The following is a 22,953-nucleotide window of genomic DNA, read 5'->3' on the forward strand; positions in this document are numbered from 1 at the left end:
GCAAGGGTGTCAGTCTGGAGCCATCTTCAAAAGAGAAACAATACTGCTTACCCTCAGCCTCAGAAGAAGCAAGCATAACTATTTAATGAGATTCTTATTGCTGTTTTTCTGTTGAGAGAGGATGGAGGATTGAAGGCAAGTTGAGGAAAACTGTGGGGAGAAATTAGGAGGCAGAAAAGCAGGGCAAGTGGGGAGAAGAGTCCTAAGAAAAAGGGACAAGACATGAATTTAATTATAATCATGCACTTTAACTTCTTCATTATCCTGTTTTATTTGCACAGTAGCATGCAAGTGTGAACAGTAATTATCTTTCCCACTTTATAGAAGGAAACTGAAGCTCCACAAATTTAAGTGACTAAGGTTATATGACTAAAAGTTAGCAAAGCTGAGACTTGACCCATGGCTTTGGTTCCAAGTCTAGGATTCTTTGCACTGTACCGAACTGTCGTGAGATGCTGTATGCTCTGGTGCTCTGTCTCCTCGCTGCATCTTTGCTCAGGCTCAAAGCTGAGCTTAAGTGTCCTTCCTTCCCTCTTCTAGATTCAAACCGTACTCATCCTCACGTGCCAGTTCTCTATGAAACTTTATCAGATCCTATCAGCTAGCACTCAACAGCTCTTTCTTTACCTCTTTTATGGAGGCTCTTTTTCTCTATGAATTGTGTCACACTCTCTCCTGGCATTATAGCATTTATTTATATGCATGTTTCATCTCTACTGGTAACCAGTAAACCCCTTCAGGATAAGCCCTGGATCTGAATCGTCTTTATTTTCTCACAGTACTTAGCATAATACCTTGTAGGCCTTTAATAAATGTATATTGAAGGAATGAGTGAATGAGTGACTGAATGAATGAGTCTTCATGTCCCCTGATGTGAACCAGCTGGATAACTGCCAGGAGCCCCCTTGCCTCTCCAATTCAGGGCAGGACTGATGTCATCTGAGTGTTACGGAGGAGGAGAGCCAGATGGAAAGAAGAGGGCAAGGTTGGTTTTACTTTATGCAGACAAAAGATAGGAAGACATAGAAGTAGTGAATGGATTGACTTAGAACTGAGATGCGCTCTGTACAATTGTCTGAAGGTCTTACGAAAAAACTTCCAATGCCTTAGCTCATGTAAATTGGAATGATTAGCACTCTGTGCTGTGTAGTTGTGTTATTTGGCACAAAGAGAACAAAAATGTATTAAGTATGTTTTAGGGAAGTCAAAAAAGACCAAGGATAAATTGAGACCATGGCTTTTTCCAGTCAATTTCACATTGGGCACACACCTTAATGGGCAGATGTCTGGATTATTCATTTTGGAGTCACATGATTCTGTCTGCTGCTAGACTGTCTGGTGTACTTGGCGCAAAGTCAGTTAATTCAGTGGTTCCTTGGCTCACTTCCAACAGACTGTACTGAAGATGTTCAGCATAGTAGTGAGAACTGGAGGTTAAGGGTAAGGAAGCGAATGGAACTGCTGCCACATCCCTGGAGGAAATCACCCCTCTGCCAAAGAGGTATTCATCACTCTCTCAGCCATCAAGGGAGGAGGCCAGGAGAGCAACTCGACCTTAGTCTCTTCTGTAACGCTTTGAAGAGGAATTAAAGAGTGCTCAACTTTAAAGCTTGGAACCAAGTGATGTGGGTTTAAAATATGGGAACATGGTGACCATGCATTTAAGGAATCCATATGTGTGTTGTGCAATGCCTGTTCTGGCATTCTCTTTCACTAACAGTTTCCTGAAGAAGTAATAATTAGTTCAGCTATTGCAATGAATGCAGAAAGTAGAAATCAGGAAATTCGGACTAAAGTCCTTTAATGCTATTTTGACCAGGTAAATTATAATTAACAGGACCTTGGAATTTAAAAAGCTAACTATTTGAAGGCAGTGGTTATTTTTGCAGCAAAGCATTCTTGAAAATGGCATTGTAGACAGATTGTTGTAAATCAGATGTTTTCCAGTAGGAGCAGTGTTGTACCTGGGAGTTTTATCACAAAATAATAAAAGCAATGGTAATATTAAATTTGGATATTCTACAGTAATTGAGTCTGGAAAAATTGTGGTACAGATTAGAACACCTAGCGTGATCAAGTGGGGTTATACATTTTAAAATAGTTTATAAAATATTATATAAATTCCAGCTATTATTATTAAGCATGGAAGTAAGGGTGTATTAATTCAAGAGGGCCGTCCTATAAAGCCTACACTAAATAGAGCTTGATTATGTTAAACATACAGTTTAACCCACAGTTATTATGCTACTTAGAATAAACAATGTTAAACATCTAATTAGTGACAGTTTTTCTTGGTTTTCCAGAAATTCTAAGCTTACTTTTCTTTAAAAAGAGGGGTAATTTGAATTATTCAGGTCATTGCCAAAAATTACAATTGCTGTTTCCTTTCTTTCTTGATAGATTTCTGATGAGAAAGTGGATAACTTGAAATAATTTGACTAGGGCTGTAGTTCAAGTAGCCTATGCTCAGTTTATATGGTTACTTCTAATGATGCTTCCCCCGTTTTCTGAAGTAAAAGGCAGACTCACTTCCTACTACCTGCAGTCTTTTCAAAGGTACAGGTGTTATCTAGGCTAGTGTATTGAGAGGACCTTCATTCAGCAAGTATTTTATTGAACATCTACTATATACCAGACACTGTACATAATAGGATGCAAGAGTGAATAAGATGGACAAGGTTCCTGCCTTAAGAGAGCTTGTGTGTCGAGAAGGAAAAAATAAGGTAATGAGAGAGAGAGTGACTGGGTATGGGGAAGATGTGTGTGTTGGGAGCCATGTAGATTGGGAGACTAGAGAATGACTTTCTGAGGAGGTGATATTTGCTTTGTGATTTGAATGACAAAGAAAAGTCAGTCATATGACAATGATCTGGGAGTACGGGTCTCCAGGAAAGGGAACCAGAGCAAGCTGAAAGGTACTGGGACAGAGATGAGTTTTGTCAGATAAAATACAGGATGCCCGGTTAAATTTGAATTTCAGATAAACAATGAATGTATATATTCTTAGTCTAAGTATGTCCAAAATATTGTATGGATCATACTTACACAAAAAATTATTCATTTTTATATGAAATTCAAATTTGAGTGGGCATCCTATAATTTTATTTGCTAAATCTGACATCCCTACCCTGGGGTGTTCAAGCAACAGAAAGAAGGCCAGTTCTGCTGGAAAATAGTAAGTGAGGGGAGGGTGGTAGGTGATAAGTTTGGAGATATTGGTAGCAGCTGGATTGTGTAGAGCCTTATCAGCTGAAGTAAAGAGTTTGGATTTATCCTAAGTGGAATGAGGAGCCACTGGAGAATTTTAAACAGGGGGGTAACACAGTTTGATCTGCATTTTAACAGCATCACTTCTGTCCCTGTGTGAAGAATGACTTGTGGGGAGCCAGAGAGGACGCAGTCAGACAGGTAGGCTATTATTGTGGAAATCTGGCAGAGGGAAAATGGTGCCAGAACTGAGATGATAGCAGTGGAGGCAGGGATAAGTGCGTGCATTCAGAGAGAAGTAAAGCTGTCAGGACTTGGAGGAATGGATAGGAAGGGTGAGGGAAAGAGAATTGAAGAGGACTCATAGGGTTTGGTTTGAGCAACTAGTGGAAGGGGTTGACATTTAAAGATTTGGAGAAGATTAGGAGAAAACAGGTTTGTGGGAAGGAAAAATCAGTATTCTGTTTTGAACCTGTTAATTTTGAGACACATTACACATCTAAGTAAAGATAATTTTGAGACACATTACACATCTAAGTAAAGATATCATCCTGTATTTTATCAGTTGCATTAATAAACTTGCTCCTCTGGGGATTTGTTAGGGGCAAGATATAAATTTTGGAGTTTTCAGCATATATATGATTTTAAAAGCCACGGCACTGGATAAGATGGTCTTGTTATTTGTGGTAGTTATGTTCTATAAGGGTACTGTGAATGCTGAATTAGCAAATGCTGAACCATTACTCCTAGAGCAAATACAGAGTTGGGCTCCTTTGAGTCTGTGGTCACAACATTTTCCTTAAGCAATCAACACATAATCTTGTTTTATTTGTATTTCTGTTTATAGACACTTTATTTAATATTTATTGTTGATTCATTTACATTGAGCTCACAGCCAATAGCACTATAACTCATGCTTGAATGAAGCTCATCTAACACTCATTTTCTCCCTAAGGCACATCAGAGCCATCATGTGCTTAGGAACACTACACAGTGGTTATTTTAAACAGTGAAATCACCAACAAAAAGCATACAAATGTGGTACTAAATAGACTTGTCAAAAGGACACTTGTTTACAATATGAGCTAGAACAAGAAAGAAGAGAGTTGCCTTGTTCTACCTCAACTCAGAAAGTGTGTGTCAGGGGACTCAAAGTTTTTGTCATTCTGCATATGTCCACAAATGACCATGAAAGTGGTTTTGAGCATTTATTTTGGGGTTACAGGTAATTTTAGTGAAAAGGCTTATTTGCAAATACTGAATCCATGAATAATGAGTATTGATCGTAGACAGAGAGGACAAAGGGCTCAGGCTTCCATTTGTTGTATACCACTTGCACTGTGCACCTGAACAAAACTGACATACCTCTTGACCCTCTTACTTCTGAGTACCTGCTGTATTTGCTCTTCTATGTTATATCTAGGAAAATAAACACAGTTTTTAGCACATAAAATAATATCATTCTCTCAGTAATTCATTCATTCCTTCAGTGCATATTTGTTGAGCACCTCTTCTGTATTAGACTTAGGATGTACACACTTTAGACATACTATTTTTACTATAGATCACTGCTGATTAGAATTATACTTACTCAGGAATAAGCAGAAAAGATTCAGCATGAGATCTATTCACAGACACCACAAGAAAGAGAAGAAAGTAATAAAATACAGAACAAAGATTATATTTCAGTTAAATTATTCTAGTAAAGAGAAGAAGATTTCAAGAAAATACCTTCCCTGTGCTTTCAGAGAAATTAATGGGAGGATAGGCTCTTTGTGAAAAGAAGGTCAAGGAAGAGATAATTACTCAGAGACATAACAAATGAGCAGGCAAAGCTCTGGAAAGAAACTGAAAGTAAAAATAAATCCACTACAAAATTTAAAACTCCCTCAGAAGCAGCAAGAAATAGGATACTGCTGGGAAAAAAGTAGGTCAAGGACATATAGAATAGTCTTAGAGAAAATTTCGCAAAACAAAAAGAGAAAAAAAGAACAGCAAAGTAATATCAGTGATTAGAGAGAAGATGATAGCTATGGAAGACCAAAAAATGATCCAACAGAACCATAACATAATTTATTTGAACAACTAATTAGAACAAAGGGAGAAAGAAGAGTATGAAAGGTCTAATAGCAGAAAAATTTCCTGAAATTAAGGAAACATCTGATATATAGAAAAAATTGAATATGTAGTGATTAATGCTGAGAATATCCTGGTGAAATTATTAAATTTCAAGGTCAAGAAAAGTCTCTCATGACTAACCAAGCAAAGAATGACTGTACCCAAAAGGGAGAAAATATCACACTCACCTCAGACTTGTCCACAGCAATATTAAATGCCAGAAAGAAGTGCAGTCACTTTATAAAGAGTTTAGAGGTGAGAATTTTATACTCAGCTAAGTTATTTTCACAAATAAGTATAACAGAAGATCATTTCCAGTATGCATTGTCTCAGGGTATTAAAGAGCCCTGCTTCAAAAAAATTTGATGATGAACTATGGACAACTAAATGATACATCACAATTTAAAAGAATTAGGAATGGGAAAGCCATGGTATGAACTGACTAGTGGTGAGCATTTAATATATCTACATAACCTACTAAGGCTTTAAAAGTAATCCTTCTGAAGGAAAATCAAGGTAGCAATTGTAATTTGACTTTCAAAAGGGAATTGGGTGCTGCTTATAATTCTTTAAGCAAGGGGTAGATGAGATCACTCAGTGAGTTATGTTAACATAATTCTAAATCTGTTCTAGTTCTGTTCTGAACTTTATATACTAGTTTTTTTAAATTTTGAATATTTTGAAAGTAAATGTAATGAGAACCAAAAGAATGAGAAATAGAGAATAACAAAAGTTTCTATTTGCCAAAATTTCTTAGAAGAATGATTTTGAACCTATCTTTAATGCTGAAGCTGACTCTTAGAAGTTCACACTGGAACCAGGTATGTTTTCATACAGCCACTTTTCTCAATCCCCTACTGCCCCTTAGTGACATAAGCCCCAGTGAAGTTTATATACAGGGCACACACCTGTGTGCATGTCCAGGGTTGTGTGCAATTTCTAACTGAGCTGTAAATCTACCCTTCCTCCACTTCTCAAGAAAGCTTCTTGCAATGAAGTGCATCACTTAGAGTGCTTTCAGCTGCAAGTAACACTCAAAATTGCTCAGATAATGAGGATTTATTATTTCACAAAACTAAATCCAGAGTTAGAGTGGGTCCAGAATTGGTTAGTTTAGCAAGTCAACAACATCAAGACCAAATTCTTTCTGTCTTTCCATTCTACCAAAGTGTTTTCTTTTGTCCTCTTGTTTATCCCCTCGTTGCCAAAGATGGCTATAGCAGCTCCAAGCCTTACATCCTTATAGAGCTGTGCCTGAAGTATAGAAGACAGGACATCCCTTTCTTGTCTCTTTTTGAGAGTGCAGAAGAATCTGCTGGAAGCTCCCCGAAAAGACTTATATGTCTCATTGGCCTGAATTGTGTCATGGGCCAATTCCTAAACCAAACATTTGTTGTGAGGGAAATGGCAGAGGGGCTCACCTCCTCTGAAGCTAGAGTTCTGCCAGCAGGCAGGATGGGACAGGCAACCAACAGTGTCTGTTAGAGTGACAGTGACATTTTAGGACTAATTTTCAATTGGCTATAATTTATCTAAATATATGAAAAAAGTGTTCTTTGCCCCACAATAATTGTTGTTACAGGCAAGATCCACTGATAAATGCTAAAATCAGTGGGTGAAACTTCAAGGAAAAACAGGACATTTGCATAGCCTGAAAGGTTTTCCCAAAGATATTTATTAATTACTATGGTGTTTTTGACATATATCCACAAATTCTCCTGCCAAGAGGTGGAGTTTAATTCTCCTTCCCTTGATTGTGAGTTCCCTTGAGTTAGAAGCTTGCTTTTAAGGAAAAGAATATGGAAAAGGCAAAATAGTAACTTCAGTGGAGAAATCTGGCAGATATCATCTTACCCAAATGATCAAGGTTAACATCACCATTAATAAGTCACATTGAAACCAAGTACCCCTGATATGATGTGATAAGAAGGGTACATCACTTCTGTGGTATTCTTCCCCAAATCTGTAACCTCAGTCTAATCATGAGAGAACATCAGACAAACCCAAACTGAGAGACAGTCTACAAAACCTTAAGAAGACATGCAGTCTAATGCAACATGGTAGCCTAGATTGGATCCTGGAACAGGAAAAACACGTTAGTGGAAAAACCAGTGAAATCCAAGTAAAGTTTATAGTTTAGCTAATAGCATTGTACCAGTGTTAATTTCTTAGTCTTGTAAATGTACTGAGATTATGCAAGATGGTAACATAAGGGGAAACTGTGTGAAGGGTATACAGGAACTTCCTGTCTTCTGTAAATCTAAAAGTATGTCAAGATAAAAAGTTTTAAAACATTTCAGTTATCAGAAAAAAAGTTTCTTTGTTATTGGAACTAATTACTTTCAACATATCTTATAACAGATGATGGCACTCCAACGTCTCCTGACACCTCATTTGGCTGAGAAAAACTGCTTTTTTTGTTCATTCAACACATATTAATAGGCACCTACTGTGTGCCAGGCATGATGCTATGCAGGAATAACAGTGCTCAGCTGAAAAGATACTGCTCCTGTCCTCCTGCAGCTCATTTTGCATTGATCCAAATTGGAAAGCAAAGGTTTTTCATGCCTAACTCAGTAGTGATTTGCAGAGAATCTTGAATGTTTGAAAATAAGCTACATTCTGTATGCAGATTTTTTTGTTGTTGTTGAGGAGGATGTGCCCTGAGCTAACGTCTGTGCCAATCCTCCTCTATTTTTCATTTGTGGGATGCCTCCACAGCATGGCTGATGAGTGGAGGAGGTCTGCATCCAGGATCTGAACCCAAGAACCCAGGCTGCCCAAGCCGAGTACATGGAACCTCAATTACTCAGCCACAGGCCTGGCCCCAGTGTATGCAGAATTTTTATTTTAAAAACTTGCTACTAACTTTATAAAATATGGGAAATCTATGCTATTTGTTTTTTAATACTAGAAGTGAAATTAGAATCTTTTTAAAAAGGTGATATGAGTTAGGAGTTTTCCTTATGCTGAAACAATGTTTTACTCCTTTTGTCCAAGACTAAACATGGACCATTTCAGCTAAAAGATTTGTTAGATTTACCAGTGACTGAAGGCAGGGTTGGGAGAGACTTTGACGAAAAGCCTTATACTGTTTGACTTCTTGCATTGGCATATCTGATTGTAATATATGTGAGGATGAATTTTTAAAAAGTGAATGGAAAATTTAATAAAGAAGGAACAGAAGACGACAAAATATCAGAATGCAAAATAAAGACAAAACGGGATAATTTAAAAGGGACCCAGGACTTCACAGCCTTATTACAGTACTTTGCCTCACGCTTGCTGAATTTTTTCTTGCAATTACCTGAAAGAAGGATGACCTTAAAATAAATGAACAGGACATTGTATCTTTCCCAAGGCAATGTTGCAGCTATATCAGGAGATGTGTAGGAGGTTGTAACAAGGCTGCTGGCTGAATTTTAATTCAAAATTTATTTAAAAGTATCATGTTAATTCTTCATAAACAACAACCAGAATAACATAAAGCTATTTTCAGGTTTCTGGATATTTAAGAAAATTTTAAGAGTCATGTACACACAAAAAAGAAATAAAATCACTAAAGACCTTTTTGTTTCAAAAAGTTGATTGTGATCAAAGTTCATCCTATAGGATTCAGAAAATATCTTCTGGAGCTAAATGAAATAGAAAAGTTTAATTTCAGTCGGTTTCAAGAAATAGTAATTTAATCAGTGAGATGTGTGATTTTTGTGTTTGATTTTCTTCATCATTGAGTTTTTTTCCCCCAAGTGAACTTTCACAGTTGCTACTTGGCTGTATCTCTTCTTCCTTCTCTTGATGATATTGAGATGATATCAATTGATACCTCAATATTTTTTATTGAGGTGATTTTCATAAATAGTGAAATGTATAGACCTTAAGTACACAATTCAATGAGTTTTGACAAATGAATACACTTACATAACTGCATCCCAATCAAATAAAGAACATTTCCATCACCCCAGAAAGTTCCTTTATGCACTCAGCAAGTCAACTCCCAACCCCCACATGCAGTGTTATGATTTCCATCACCACAGATTATTTCGCCTGTGTTTGAACTTCATATACATGGAATCATTCGGTATGTCTTTCTGTATGTTTGGTTTCTTTTGCTCAACATATTTTTGAGATTCATTAAGTTGCTGTGTGTATCAATAGTTCATTCCTTTACATTGCTAAGTAGTATTCTATCTTCTGAATAGTAACCACTCTTCTACTGATGGCATTTGTATTTTTTCGGTTTATTGCCTATTATGAACAATATTGCCATAAACATTCTTGTACTAATCTTTTATGGACACATGTTTCAATTCTCTTGAGTAAATACCTAGGAGTGGAATTGCTGAGTCATAGGGTATACTTATGTTTTAACATTATAAGAAACTGACAAACTATTTTCCAAAATGTTTTGTATCATTTTACAATTCTACCAGCAATATATGGCATTTCAATTTTTCTATATCCTTGTCAATATTTGCCATTGTCATTTTAATTTTAGCCATTCTAATGGATATGAAATGGTAACTCATTGTGGTTTTAATTTGCATTTCCCTAATGACTAAAGAGATTTGAGGAGATTTGAGAACATCTTCGTGGCTTATTGGCCATTTGTATATATTTCTATGTGAAGTGTCCATTCAAGTCTTGCTTTTTAATAACTTTTTTTGTCTTTTTGTTATTAATTCATAAGAGTTAAAAAAATTCTGTGTGTTAGTCCTTTGCTGGATGTATGTCTTGTAAATATTTTCTCCCAGTGTTTTCATTATTCTCTGGGCATTTCTGGATTCTAGGGTGTTTGCATATTCGATTTGACTAAGTAATTCCAGATTGCTCTTCAGAATGGTAGTAGTCTGTACTCCTACTTGGAGTGCATATTCCTATAAACATTTTGTATTATTCAGCTTTCAACTTGTTACCAATCTAAAAGGGTAAAGTGAGCACTTGTTTTATTTTTCATTTCTCATGATTACCAGTGAACTAAAAATCTTTTCTATGCATGTTAGCCTTTTCAGTTTTCTCTTTTGGTAAATTGCCTATGCATATCCTCTGCCCATTTTTCCTATTGGGCTTGTTTCCTTTATCTTATTGATTTGCCAGAGTAATCATATATTCTATATATTCATCACTTAGGTTAAGAAACTGAAAATGTTATTTGTAATTTATCATCTTTATCCGTGTTATCCTCTGTTGAGGATGATTCAAAATATTATCAATTTTAATATTATTGAAAAATAATTAATTTTGAGGTAATAAAAACTGATTTGTTATATTAGATCATAAAGACATTTTCTTGTGTTTTCTTCTATTAACTTTATATTTTATCTTTTATATTTAGGTCTGTAGTCCATTTGGAGTCTATCTTTGATTAGGATGTTAGCTAGGAATCCACTTTTATTTTTCTCCACATAATTAGCTATTTTCTTAAATAAAGAACTAAGTAATCTGTCTTTCTCAATGATTTTTGGTGCTAACGTCTATTGTGTGTTAGGTTCCTGACTGAATTTTCTGTTCTGTTCTGTGGGGGACTGGAATTGGCCACCCCAAGATATGTCTCTTTGGCATGAGGATTATTTTGGGCTGGTTACTTTTAAAAACCACATACAGGAAAGCAACTCTGAAAAGTAGAATTTTCTTACCCTTTGTTAAGAGACATTTACATTTGTAAGGGAAATCTCCATCTGTAAAGGTGTCTCCCTCTCTATACCAGGAAGAATGAGGGATGACCTTATCTCTAGAAACTCTTAATCATTGTGGAAGGCAAGGACTTAGATCTGCATAATAACCTGACTCTTGTTTACTGTACTTGTCTGGTAACCTCCTGTAACTGACTCCCCCCATCCCCAACATCCTCCTTTGTCTTTAGCTGAAGATGATATTTAAGGTGGTGGCTTCAGCCATTTTGGTGAGTTGCTCAGGTTGCCTGAGCCTCTCCCATGTATACATGTTATAGAGCTTTGTTTAATTTTCTCCTGTTACTCTGTCTCATGTGAATTTAATTCGTTCTCTGCCCAGAAGAACACAGAGCGGGTAGAGGAAATGTCTTCCTCCCCTACAGTTCCATTAACGTTAGTTTTATATGTTTTTCTTGTGCTAGAACCAACATATTTTAATTAATATGACTTTGTAGTATGTCTTGTTATCTGGTAAGCTCCCCTATTTATCCTTCTGATTTTAGGCTGACTTAGCTATTTTTGGATTTTTAAATTTCCGTATAAATTTGGAATAAATTTTACAAGTTCCTCAAAAGAAATCCAACTGTAATTTTCATTGGGATTGCATTAAATTTGTGTATTCACTTGGCTAATTAGGATATCTTTATAATATTAAGTTGTCACTTTCAAGCCTAGTGAAGTGACTTTTCATTTAGTCAGTGGTTCTTCTATTTTTTTAATTAGAATTTTAAGGTTTTCTCCAGAGTTCTTGTGTATCCTTGTTAAGTGAAATACTAGATATTTTAGAGTTTTGTTGCTATGCTGAGTGGTATCTTATTTTTTATTGTATTTTCTAATTGGCTATTCCTGGTGTGAGAAACTATTGATTTTTTATTGATGATTTTGTATTTGTTACTTTTGCTGTACTCTTAGTTCTAAGACACTCATTTACTGTCTGTTGATACATTTGTATTTTCTAGATTGATGATCTTCTGCAAATATTTTTATTTCTTTCCATCCTATCATATCTCTTACTTCTTTTTCTTTCCTTTTAAAGTTAACCATAACCTCTAAGACCATGTTAAACCATAGTGGCACTCTGCTTTTATTCTTTATCTTAAAAGGAATGTGTGTACTTTTGTTTCATTATATGCTTGCTGTAGAGTTTTGGTATAACCTTTACCAAGTTAGGAAAGTTCTCTTTGATTTCTAGTGTTACTAAGAACTCTAAATAGTCAAAAGTGTTCAACTTATTCAAATTCTTTAAAAACGTTTTTTTTAATTGTGGTAAAATACACAAAACATAAAATTTACCATCATGACTGCTGCTTCAGCTCCTGACTGACAGGGCAGCTTTTCTAGAGCCCGGTTTTGGTCGAAGCGCCCCCCATCTGCTGCACAGTCACGATCGGGAGGGAGACTGCTCAGTGCACCTGGGCAGAGCCGCTCTCATTAACAAGGGAGGGACTCCTCAGCCTCCCACGGCGCAGGAGGGAGGCAGAGCCCAGCTGCACTACATCCCGGCTTCTGCTCTGTCCTTACAGCTGGTTCAGCGGTTCCTCGTTTCTGTGTGATGTACATCACTTCCCCTACCAGCTGTGAGGGCAGGAGGAAAAGCAATTAAGGGCATTATTAATCACCAAGTTCCCACTGAGAAGGGTCAGACTGCAGCAGGGTTTGACAAAGCAACAACAATTCTGTCACCACTGGAGTTATAAAAGTAGGTAGCTCAACATCTGAGAGCTATATTTGGGCTTATTCCTTCTTAGCCCTAAAAATCTTTATTGAAAGTGAACATCCCAGAGGTGATTAAAAACTTGCCTTTCTTTGAGTTTTGGAATTGTTTGAGTTCTAACAATATTTGAGTTTGGCAAGCTTTGAGTGTCCTTTAGGAGGCTGCGGCAAAAATGAATTGGAAAATGTATCTATGCTTTTACAGGAGAGAAGAGAAGGGGTCTCATTGCCTTTTATTATAACATTTATACTAGAATTTCTTTTCCACTGCAATCCACGGAAAACCAGGAAAACATTTTATGGAATTTGTTATGTAAATGCATTTAAAATACCTATTACAAGAATAGTACTATTAAAAAATTGGGGGGGCCAGGCCTGTAGCAGAGTGGTTAAGTTTGGCATACTCCACTTCAGCAGCATAGGTTCGCAGGTTCAGATCCCCAGTGTGGACCTATATCACTTGTCTGCCACCATACTATGGCAGCAACCCATATACAAAATAGAGGAAGATTGGCACAGATGTTAGCTCAGGGACAATCTTCCTCAAGCAAAAAAAGAGGAAGATTGGCAACACATGTTAGCTCAGGGTGAATCTTCCTCAGCAAAAACAAAACAAAACAAAACAAATAAATAATAATAATTTTGAAGTGGCAGTGTTTCTTTTGTGACTACAACCCTTCGCCCCAAACTAACACTCATGCAGGGGCCCACTGATCACTGCCCCTGAGTAATCTGACTGCTCCTCATGCTGTACTTTTCTCTGTATGATTCCTATATATTAATTTACTAACTCAGTCAAGAAATATTTGTTAAGCATCTATTATGGGCCAGGGATACAGTAGAAAATAAAGCAAACACATTCTCCTCGTGAAGTTTATAATCCAGCAAGGAAGACAAATACTAAATAAATAGAATTATTTAAACATAAATTGTAGACATCACATCATTTTACCTTTAAATCCATGAGTATGTACATCTAAAAAGTAATCTCACATTTTCTTACCTGTGCTGTGAATTATGGTCAAACATAATTTGAACAATTATGTTACAAACAACCGATCACCTCCCAGTTATATTACTGACGCTGACACGCTGCCTTATTGAGGGTGGAAGCTTTGAGTAGCAAGTTTTGGTTAAGATCTGTTTAGAATGTTTTTGAAAATTGCTTTGGCTGAGATGGTGGAATGGGGAGTGGGAAGAAGGAATAAAACTAAGTATAAAGAACTTTAATTTTATAGCTTCAACCCAAATATCCTGAATGCAGTCAGGCAGGAGGAAACACAAGAAGGATGGGAAGAGAAATCCCAGGCAGGACCAAACACAGTGTTCACTGGGGCAACTGTAGCCCCAGGCAGGGAACAGGTGGCTCAAATTTCCCATTCCCGTGACATTTTCTTTCATTTACACCCCAAATGACTCTTTGTTTTGGTCTCAGAGGGAGCCTCCTTCACAGGGGACCAGAAGTGATTAGTGTTTAAATGGCCTTTTAAGATCTACCTCAGGAAACTGCAAAGTAGAATGTAGTGGTTTAGGGATGAGATCAACCGACAACTTAGCTGGGTCACTGGGGCAGCCACTGAAAACGGAAATAACCAGTTACCCAGCAAGGAAGAAGTGTTAGCAGAATGCCTAGGGAGAAACTCAAAGAATAAAGGGATAAATGGCTATTTTCAAGTCCTAGGGCTATGCCTAGATTAATACTTTCTTTCTGTACTGTCCCAAACCACTTCCTTCTTTGCACAATGCCCTGGCCGTATAGGGCCAAGCAGAATAACTCATCCAAAAAGTACAGAAAAGTGTTCTGAAAAAATATTAAAAGGTATATTAGTTTTGTTCAGAAAGATCAAAGCTGCACATCACCCAGCAGAAGTGGTTAAGTGAGATGAACTAAGCCTGTCCCACACTATGGTTGTTACCAAGAAACTTTGACCCTTTGAAAAGATTGGCTCCTTTAAGTCATTAATAATCAATCAAAACTTGCCTATTTGTTGGTGAGGAGGTCAGTGCTTATGAGGTGGGATTGATCACCATTTATATTTCATATATTGGTTTGATTTAAAGACAGTATGTCATAGTGATTAAGGGCATAGCATGACCTGTTAAGAGATAAACTGAGGCATATTAAAAATGTTTATTTGAGCTTATTTGAGCAAAAATGGATTCTAATCAGGCAGCAGCAATCCGGAAGTGGTTAGGAGAGCTCCACCAACAGGAGCTTGAGGAAAGATTTTTATAGACAAAAGGTGACAGCAAAGTAAGGAAATTATTGATTGGCTATAGCTTCAAGCCCAGCCGGTGTTTATGATTGGTTGTCCTTAGATTTTGATTTCATAACCTCGAGGCATTTACTGGCTTAGATTTTGGTTTGCTTAAGAAGGCCATAGGCCACCACAGCATTAGAATCACCTTGGTCTAGTGGCCTCCTTGTTTAATTAATTTAACAGATCTCAGAGCAGACATGGCTTGCTGACTGGGTGCACATCTGATTCCACTATTTCCTAGCTGTGTGATCTTAGGAAAATTACTTAACCTCTCTGTTCCTTGCTTTACTCATCTGTTAAGATGGGAGTAGTTATAGTACCATGGTATAGGGTTATTTTGAAGATTAAATGGTTTAGAATAGTGCCTGGCACATGGTCCATGCCCAATTAGGGTTAAGTACTATTATTTGAGTTGTTTAGGATAACTTTTCTGCTCTTGGGAACAGATACGATCCAACTTTAATTTGGCTGGCAGCTGTGACTTACTTTTGTCAGTTGCACTGATGGGAGAGCATGAGCGTGTGGATGAATCTTTCCTTAAGTCCATTTGTCTGGTTTGTAATAAAGTAAATGTAACCCTTGTGTCCCTTGAAGGACCCCCCCAGGCAACATCATAATGAAAACACTTATTGCGTATCAGGTACTTTATATGCACCATTTCCTTAAATCTCCACAAGGACTCCATGAAGAAGCACTATGATTATTCCCCACTTTACAGCTGAGGGAACTGAGGCACAGAGAAGTGAATGAGGAAAGTGCCCAAGGTCAAGCAGCTGGTAAGTGGTGAGTTTTCAAGCCCAGGCACTTTGACTCCAGAGCCTGAGATCTTAGCCATGTTGCTGTACTGCCTCGACCTCTTCCGACTCAAGCCTTTGCCCAGAAATTGGAGAGAATACCTTCCCTGCACCCTGTGAGAAGCCAGTAGCAAGGCCTCCACTTGCAAATAAAATGCTCACAATATGGCAAAAAGAACTTTTGCTGTATGATGGAGGAGAATCATGCATTGGGCAGATGCAAGGACTAGATGATTCCTAAGGTAACTTCGAAAATTTATGAAGACCTGAGATGGTATGCAACAGATTTCAGTCATCCCAATCCTTCAAGTAGTCATCAAGGTCACTTGCTCCTGAGCTTGGGGGTGGCCTAACACAGGACTTTCCAAGTCTCCTACAATATCTCCTACTGCTTGGAATCCTCAGATTCAGCTTCTCCAGAGGTATTCATTTACTCTGTGCTCAGCTGGTCCCTTCCAGCTATTTCCACACATAGTTCTCAAGCTAGTTCTGTCAGCCTTAAAAATAAAACATTCAGGGGCCGGCCTGGTGGCGCAGCAGTTAAGTGCGCACGTTCTGCTTATTGGCGGCCCAGGGTTCGCCGGTTCGGATCTCGGGTGTGGACATGGCACCGCTTGGTACGCCATGCTTTGGTAGGCGTCCGATATGTAAAGTAGAGGAAGATGGGCATGGATGTTAGCTCAGGGCTAGGCTTCCTCAGAAAAAAGAGGAGGAGTGGCAGTAGTTAGCTCAAGGCTAATCTTCCTCAAAATAAAGAAAGAAAGAAAGAAAGAAATCCAGGAATTGTACTCAAAATAAAATAAAATAAAACATTCAGTTATTTTACCAGTGAAACAAGTTAATTCGGGAATAGCCAAAGAATTGCAGTTTGGGAAGTGCAGGCTATGGGGGACCATAGGCAAATCCAATCATCAAAGGAGAGGAATGTTATTTTATAGGGAAAAGTAAGAAATTGGGAGGGGTTGTCTTGAACGAAGTTCATTGGAAAAAAGCAAGAGTTCAGGGTGGTGATGATTTCTCATTGGCTGAGTTGCTGGAGTGATCATTTCTGTTTGGGATGCAATGTACATTTCTTCCTGTAATTGACGATTCTTTCCTGTTGACTTCTTTCTGTTGAGATCTGTAAATAACTATCTTTCTTATAATTGAGCTCAAGTGGTACTGCACGGGAGCTCCCCCTTCTGGCTTCCCGACTCCATTTTAAGTGAAATTCACTTTATTAATTTTCTCTCATTAATGTTTTAATGAGAGATTTTAGGAATTCCCTTTGAGCAAGGCACTGATTAGTAATTGTATTATGACACAAGTGTGTTATCTTACAGTTCTGGAGGTTAGAAGTTCCAACATGAGTCTCCCCTAAGCTAAAATCAAGGTGTCGGTAGAATTGCATTCAATTCTGAAGGCTCTAAAGGGAGATCCGTTTCCCTACCTCTTCCAGTGTCCTTGGCCCGTGGCCCCCACTTTCTCTGTCTTCAAAGCCAGCAATGGCCTGTAGAGCCTTCTTCATAGGGCCTCTCTTTGCACCTTCTTCTGTCATCCCATCTGTCTCTGACCACAGCAGGAAAGGCTCTCTGCTTTTAAAGATTCATGTGATTAGATTGGGCCTGCCTGGATAAGCCAGAGAATTTCCCGAGCTCGGAGTCCTTAAGTTTATCACATCTGCAAAGTCCCTTTGCTGTGTAAGGTACCACATTCACAGGTTCCAGGGACTAGGATGTGGACGTCTTTGGGAGGCCATTATTCTGCCTCCCACAGGAATGAAACTGAAACTGGGCTGTCTGACTTCATCAGTACAAATGGTGTCATCCCGTAGTGGTTTTTAAAACTGCTACCACCAGAGCCCCCACTTGCCTTTTTAGCCAGAGGTCCTGGGTCTGAGGTAAGAGTGGAAGGGGGCCCTCCTGTGATCAGTCCATGGACCCCAGGGACTTAATCCAGGAGATCAGCGTTGGTTAATATTGCCTTACAGGGAGGAAAGTGGCCTGTAAACCTAAGAGCACTGTTCTGCCTGCTGCTGCTGCTCCAACCCCCTGGTGTCGTCACTGCCCTGACCTGGGCATCCAGTCGGCTCATTCAAGGGCTATGCCTCAGAAAGCACAGTGGTATCGAGGTAGCCAAATGCAAAGCTTGCTGCCATTGCCACTGCTGCTCTGGCAGAACCAACTTGGGGCAGCATGGGGAAGGGGAATGCCTCCTTCACCTGTGCATGCCCCATGCCCAAGCAGGCCCAGGTTCAAAATGATAACTTCCTTTAGTGAAATGGACTTTCCAGTCTGTTCGTGGATCAACAGGCACTTCTCTGGGGTTAGCTGCCTCCCAGTCTTCATGAGAGCCCTTTTGACTGCCTGACCACTGACCTCAAGAGTGACCCTGAGGAGTATTGTTAAACTCATCTGCCTCCCCACACAGGTCAGGTGACAGTTGTAATAACTTAGAAGCAAGAAGAAAAGGAGGTGGAATTCTCAGTTTCTTCCTCTTGGCCCCCAGCCAAAGCACCAGGGCTTCTTATGCAAATTTGCAAATATGCACACCTCTCTTGGGCAATCTTTAAGCTTATTCTGCCAGTGGGAGATATGTGGGGACATGTCTGTTGAGTGACTCAAAGACACTTCGGTTACTTGTCCAAGAAGAATGAAGGCTTCACGGCAACTCCATGTTGCTACCAGCAGAAGCCAAACAACAATTAGCAATTGTTTTAATCAAAAATATTTAAAATTTCATTTCACTGGGCATCACACTAGGGCAACAGTCTTCAAACTTTTTTGTTTCGGGACCCTGTTACAGTCTTTAAAATTATTGAGTCTCCCAACTTTGCTTGATGTGGGTTGTATCGATTGATATTTTCCATATTAGAAGTTAAGACAATTATACATTAATTCATTTAAATTCATTTAAAAATGTAGTAATATAATTGATACATTTTAACGAAAACTAACTATATTTTCCAAGACAAAAAAAATTTGTGATGAGTTGTTTCCAAAACTAGGTTTGTTTTTGCCCATTGCCCAGAAAGCCAAACACCGAGATGACGAGATTGCAGCAGAGAGAGTGTTTAATCACAAGGCAGCCAAGTGAGGAAGCGAGAGAAGGAGTCTCAAATCCACTTCCCCAAAAATAGGGACTCAGGGATATTTATGGGGTAAGGGGGCAAGGTGGTCTGAAAGGTGGAGAGAGGTGATTGGAGGTGAGGAGAGGTGAGGTAATGATGATCTGCGCAAGCGTAGTCAGACTCCATGTCTCTTCACAGGACGCATGTTCACAAAATGGCGGCATTAGCATGATCTGAGGGTGGAGTTTTTAGCCTCTTGACATCAAAAGGTCACTTATCGGACGTCTGCGCAAGTCCAGTTGATGGGTTGGTGGTCTCAACTGGCCTGAAGTGAACAAGGGGTCTTAATTCCTGAAAAACAGCACAAACGCCCATTACCATGGTGATCCAGGCTCCAGGGAGATGTTATCTATAGGAACGTAGTGGGAGTCAGATAGCACATTGCCTAAGCAGCACAGTTAACAATGGGTGGTAAACAGCTTAAAGCTATAATCAGTAATTGCAAACAGGAAAAAACCTTTAGTTCCTAGCTACTTAATCATCAATGGCTAACTATGTGCCGGTTTCAGAGTCACCTTGTTTTACATTTTTCCCATTTTCTTTTATATTGGCTTAATAGAAGACAGTTCATTTTTCATGTCTGCTCCTGCCTTCAATCTGTTGTGATATCACACTTTGGAACGGCTATCCTGGGGTAATTTCAAATCATATGTGTGAAAATCCTTTGGAAATGGTAAAGCGTTGTAAAAATGCTAGGTGTTTGCTGTTTCTGTACAGTACTGCTAAAACAGGAAATAACAGGAAATTCCTCCTTTGAGGCTCATCACACCTCTTTGACTTAAACACAAGAACTCAGCCCACCCAGAAATGAGGTGTTTGTTTCCACATACAGAATTTCAGAAATAGCATTCTCGCAGAAACTTATATGAAAAAGTCCATTATTTTACCAAATAGCAAAGCAAATCTGACTCCATGCTAGATAAACTGTAATTCCAAGAATTCTGTGAGATATAGTTGGGACATCTGCATATGACACTATACTACATCAAAAAAAGAGTTTCTACTTACATTCTTTCAATCTAACCCGTATACCTTTGAGAGGTAGGTATTTGGAAGCTCAGAAAGATTAATGAAAAAATGACTTGCCAGATGTCACACAGTTCTGATAAGTGGTAAAACTGGGAATCCAGCCCAGGTTTTCTGATTCTAAATTCAGTAGATTTTTCATTATATTACAGTGCCTCTGGGTGGTTTATCAGCATCTAGCACTACTTTTGGGATACATTATAAGTGACCTTGGGAAAGGTATTTAACCCCCTGTGTCTTTCAGTTTACCAGACTGTGAAATGGGACTAGAAATAGTACCTATCTCACAGGGGTGCTCTGAGCACTGTTCATATATTTAGAACTTAGGGTGGAATGCTCATGGGTTGCCTCGATAATCACATCTAAACAAATTCTGTCATGTAACTTTGGAAACCTCCCACCTCAGCTCTCAAATCCAGTACAGAGACATCAGGGCCCAGTGTTAATACATGGATTCTGAGCCAGGCTGCCTGGGTCAGATGTGCGTTCCTCTGCTTACTGGCTGTGTGACCTTGGGCAAGTTATTTGACTGCTCAGTGCCTTCTGGTTTACCCAACTATAAAATGGCAGTAGAAGTTGTATCTACCTCATAGGGTTTTTGTGTCCCTGTCACATAGTAAGGGCGTTATAAGTGTTTTTAAATAAAGTAAAAAATATAGAAAAGAAGAGTGAGAATGTGCAGACATTTGGTACCATGGGATTATCAATGACAGCTGATGTGGAGTGACTTTCCTCTGGATTATGGCTCCCAAACAAACTCCAGAGCAGGCCAGCTTCAGTGGCTCATTTATCAGCTGCCCACACTTGCCACTGAATAGTTTCCAAGAGAAACTTCCTAATGAGATGCAGCCTGTTCTCTAGGGGAGTATGATGTCTGTGAAGGGGCTGCATGACCACTGATGACTTTCAGGTCAGGATCCACATAATTGCTACAATATCCAATGCCATTTAAGTGAATAAATGGCAGCAGGTGGAGGAGATAGAATAGGTTTGAAGGGGCCACCACAGGTGGGCTCTCCACAGATGTGAACTTTGTGTCTGGGGTTTGACAGACTTTGGGATTGTTTCTGACAGTGGGAAGAACAATTACCCTTTGTCTAAACTCTTGTCACACTAAGTCTGAAGGTAGAAGCTGACATATTTGTGGTGGCTTAGTTCATTTACCTTGGAAAGCACAAATGTTCATAATTAGCCCCCAATTATTCAACATGTGGCTTCTCTTCAGTTCTCCCTACTACTGTTTAGCTTTTGACAATTTCTATATGAAGTAGCTCGTGCATAAGAAGGCATTAAATCAAATATGTTAATCTGACTGCTCACTAACAGCCCTGGGGAAAGAATTTTAGGCCAGGAAACTACAACCATTGGCCCAAACAAAGAATTTGGACTAGCCTTGTATAATGGATTGAATTGTGTCCCCCCTAAAAAGATATATTGAAGTCCTAACCCCTGTACTTCAGAGTGTGATCTTATTTGGAGATAGGATTTTTATAGAGGTAATAAAATTAAAATGAGGTTATTAGAGGGGGCCCTCATCGACTATGACTAGTGTCCTTCAAAAAAGGGAAATTTGGACACAGAGATAGACATACATATAAGGAACACCCTATAAGCAGATACAGGGAGAAAACAGCCATATATAAGCCAGATAGAGAGGCCTGGATCAGATCCTTCCCTCACAGCCCTCAGAAGGAACCAACCCTACCAAAACTTTGATTTTGAATTTCTGGCTTCCAGAACTGTGAGACAATACATTTCTGTTTGTGGTACTTTGTTACCCTAGGAAACTAATACTGGATTTAAATTTCTGCTTAGGTATTTATTGCTCCTGGTACCACTGTTACTTTTGTCTCCCTATCTTTCCCCAGCTTGGAGCCTGGGTGAAGATAATCGATGGATGTGAGTAACAACAGTGATATTTGGTTCCAGCCTCTATTAGCAGAATTGCTAGACTCTAGTCTCCTTATCTACTTCCTTTGGTAGTCATTAGAGAGCTCTTGCTATAATTCTTGGTGCTCATTTACACTCTTACCTGTGTCTTTAGCCATTGCTATTGACCTAGCCAGGTTCAAAAAAGTCCTGTATAAATGGAACCTATATATCTGTTTGACCAAACGTTTATGAAACTTATTTGAACACGGAACAGTTTTGTCATATAACACATGGAGCATCCTTTGGGAATTACTACCCACAGTATTTTTGATCTCCTGGGAAGAGACTAAGGTGACTTTTCAGGGATAAATCAGGATTAGGCACAGGGTTAGGAGACAGAGGTCTCATTGTCCCCCGCCCCCCCGCCCCCGCCCCCGCCCCGGCCCTGGGATGGAAATTATAGTCTTCAATCTAAGACAGGTGACATTTTAGACCAGACAATTGTTTGTTGTGTGGGATTGTTTTGTGTATTGTAGAATATTTAGCAGTATCCCTAGCCTCTACCCACCAGATGCTAGTAGCACCCACCTCGCACTCCTGATAATCTAAATGTGTCCAGGCATTGTCGAATGTCCTTTGGGGAGAAAAATTGCTTCTGGTTGAGAGCCAGTAATCTGAGGTCACTTAGAAAGTTCGTAAATTGACTCTCACTTTCCATATTAAAAGTACCAAGATAGAGGAGTGAGCCAGCAGATTGAATTGTGTGTGTGCCTTGGGGAGGGAAAAAGTAGAGAGGTAGGAGGCTCCATGGGGTCATTTTCAGAGAGATGCAGAAAAGGGACACAAGACAAAGCCAGGCCCCATTTATTTTGAGACCTCTGTGAGATTAGTGAGATCTTAGTAACTTTCCCATTTTTGCTGATTTTGTTATTGCTTTGTTATTTCTCCAGATAGCAAGTGTTAGTAAAACTCTTCTGGAAAAAAGAATCTGTGTTTTAGGGAGCAAATATTATGAGGGAAGGTAACACGTAATTAGAGTCTAGACTTGAACCAAAGCAAGCTTTTTTCTGCCTCTAGATCTTTGGAGAAGGTACTCGTTCTACCTGGAATGCATTATCCTAGGATCTTCTCAAACATTGCCTTCAAGGAAAGACTTTTCCTGACCCTTCTCTTTAAAGCAA

At 38.9% G+C, this 22,953-nt stretch overlaps 1 protein-coding gene and 1 long non-coding RNA gene across 5 annotated transcripts in view; one reads left to right on the plus strand and one right to left on the minus strand.

The window, feature by feature from the left end:
- Window positions 1–22,953, plus strand: part of CRH (corticotropin releasing hormone) — a 200,799-nt gene that overhangs the window by 63,015 nt on the left and 114,831 nt on the right. The gene's annotated exons all lie outside the window — the stretch shown is intronic.
- LOC139085221 (uncharacterized) overlaps window positions 18,800–22,953 on the minus strand; it is a 45,148-nt gene continuing 40,994 nt past the window's right edge. Inside the window, exon 4 of the long non-coding RNA XR_011543377.1 lies at window positions 18,800–19,165. This is a non-coding gene — a long non-coding RNA (uncharacterized lncRNA). The remainder of the gene's footprint in view (window positions 19,166–22,953) is intronic.

Source organism: Equus przewalskii, chromosome 8, assembly GCF_037783145.1.
Source record: "Equus przewalskii isolate Varuska chromosome 8, EquPr2, whole genome shotgun sequence".
Lineage (NCBI taxonomy): Eukaryota > Metazoa > Chordata > Mammalia > Perissodactyla > Equidae > Equus > Equus przewalskii.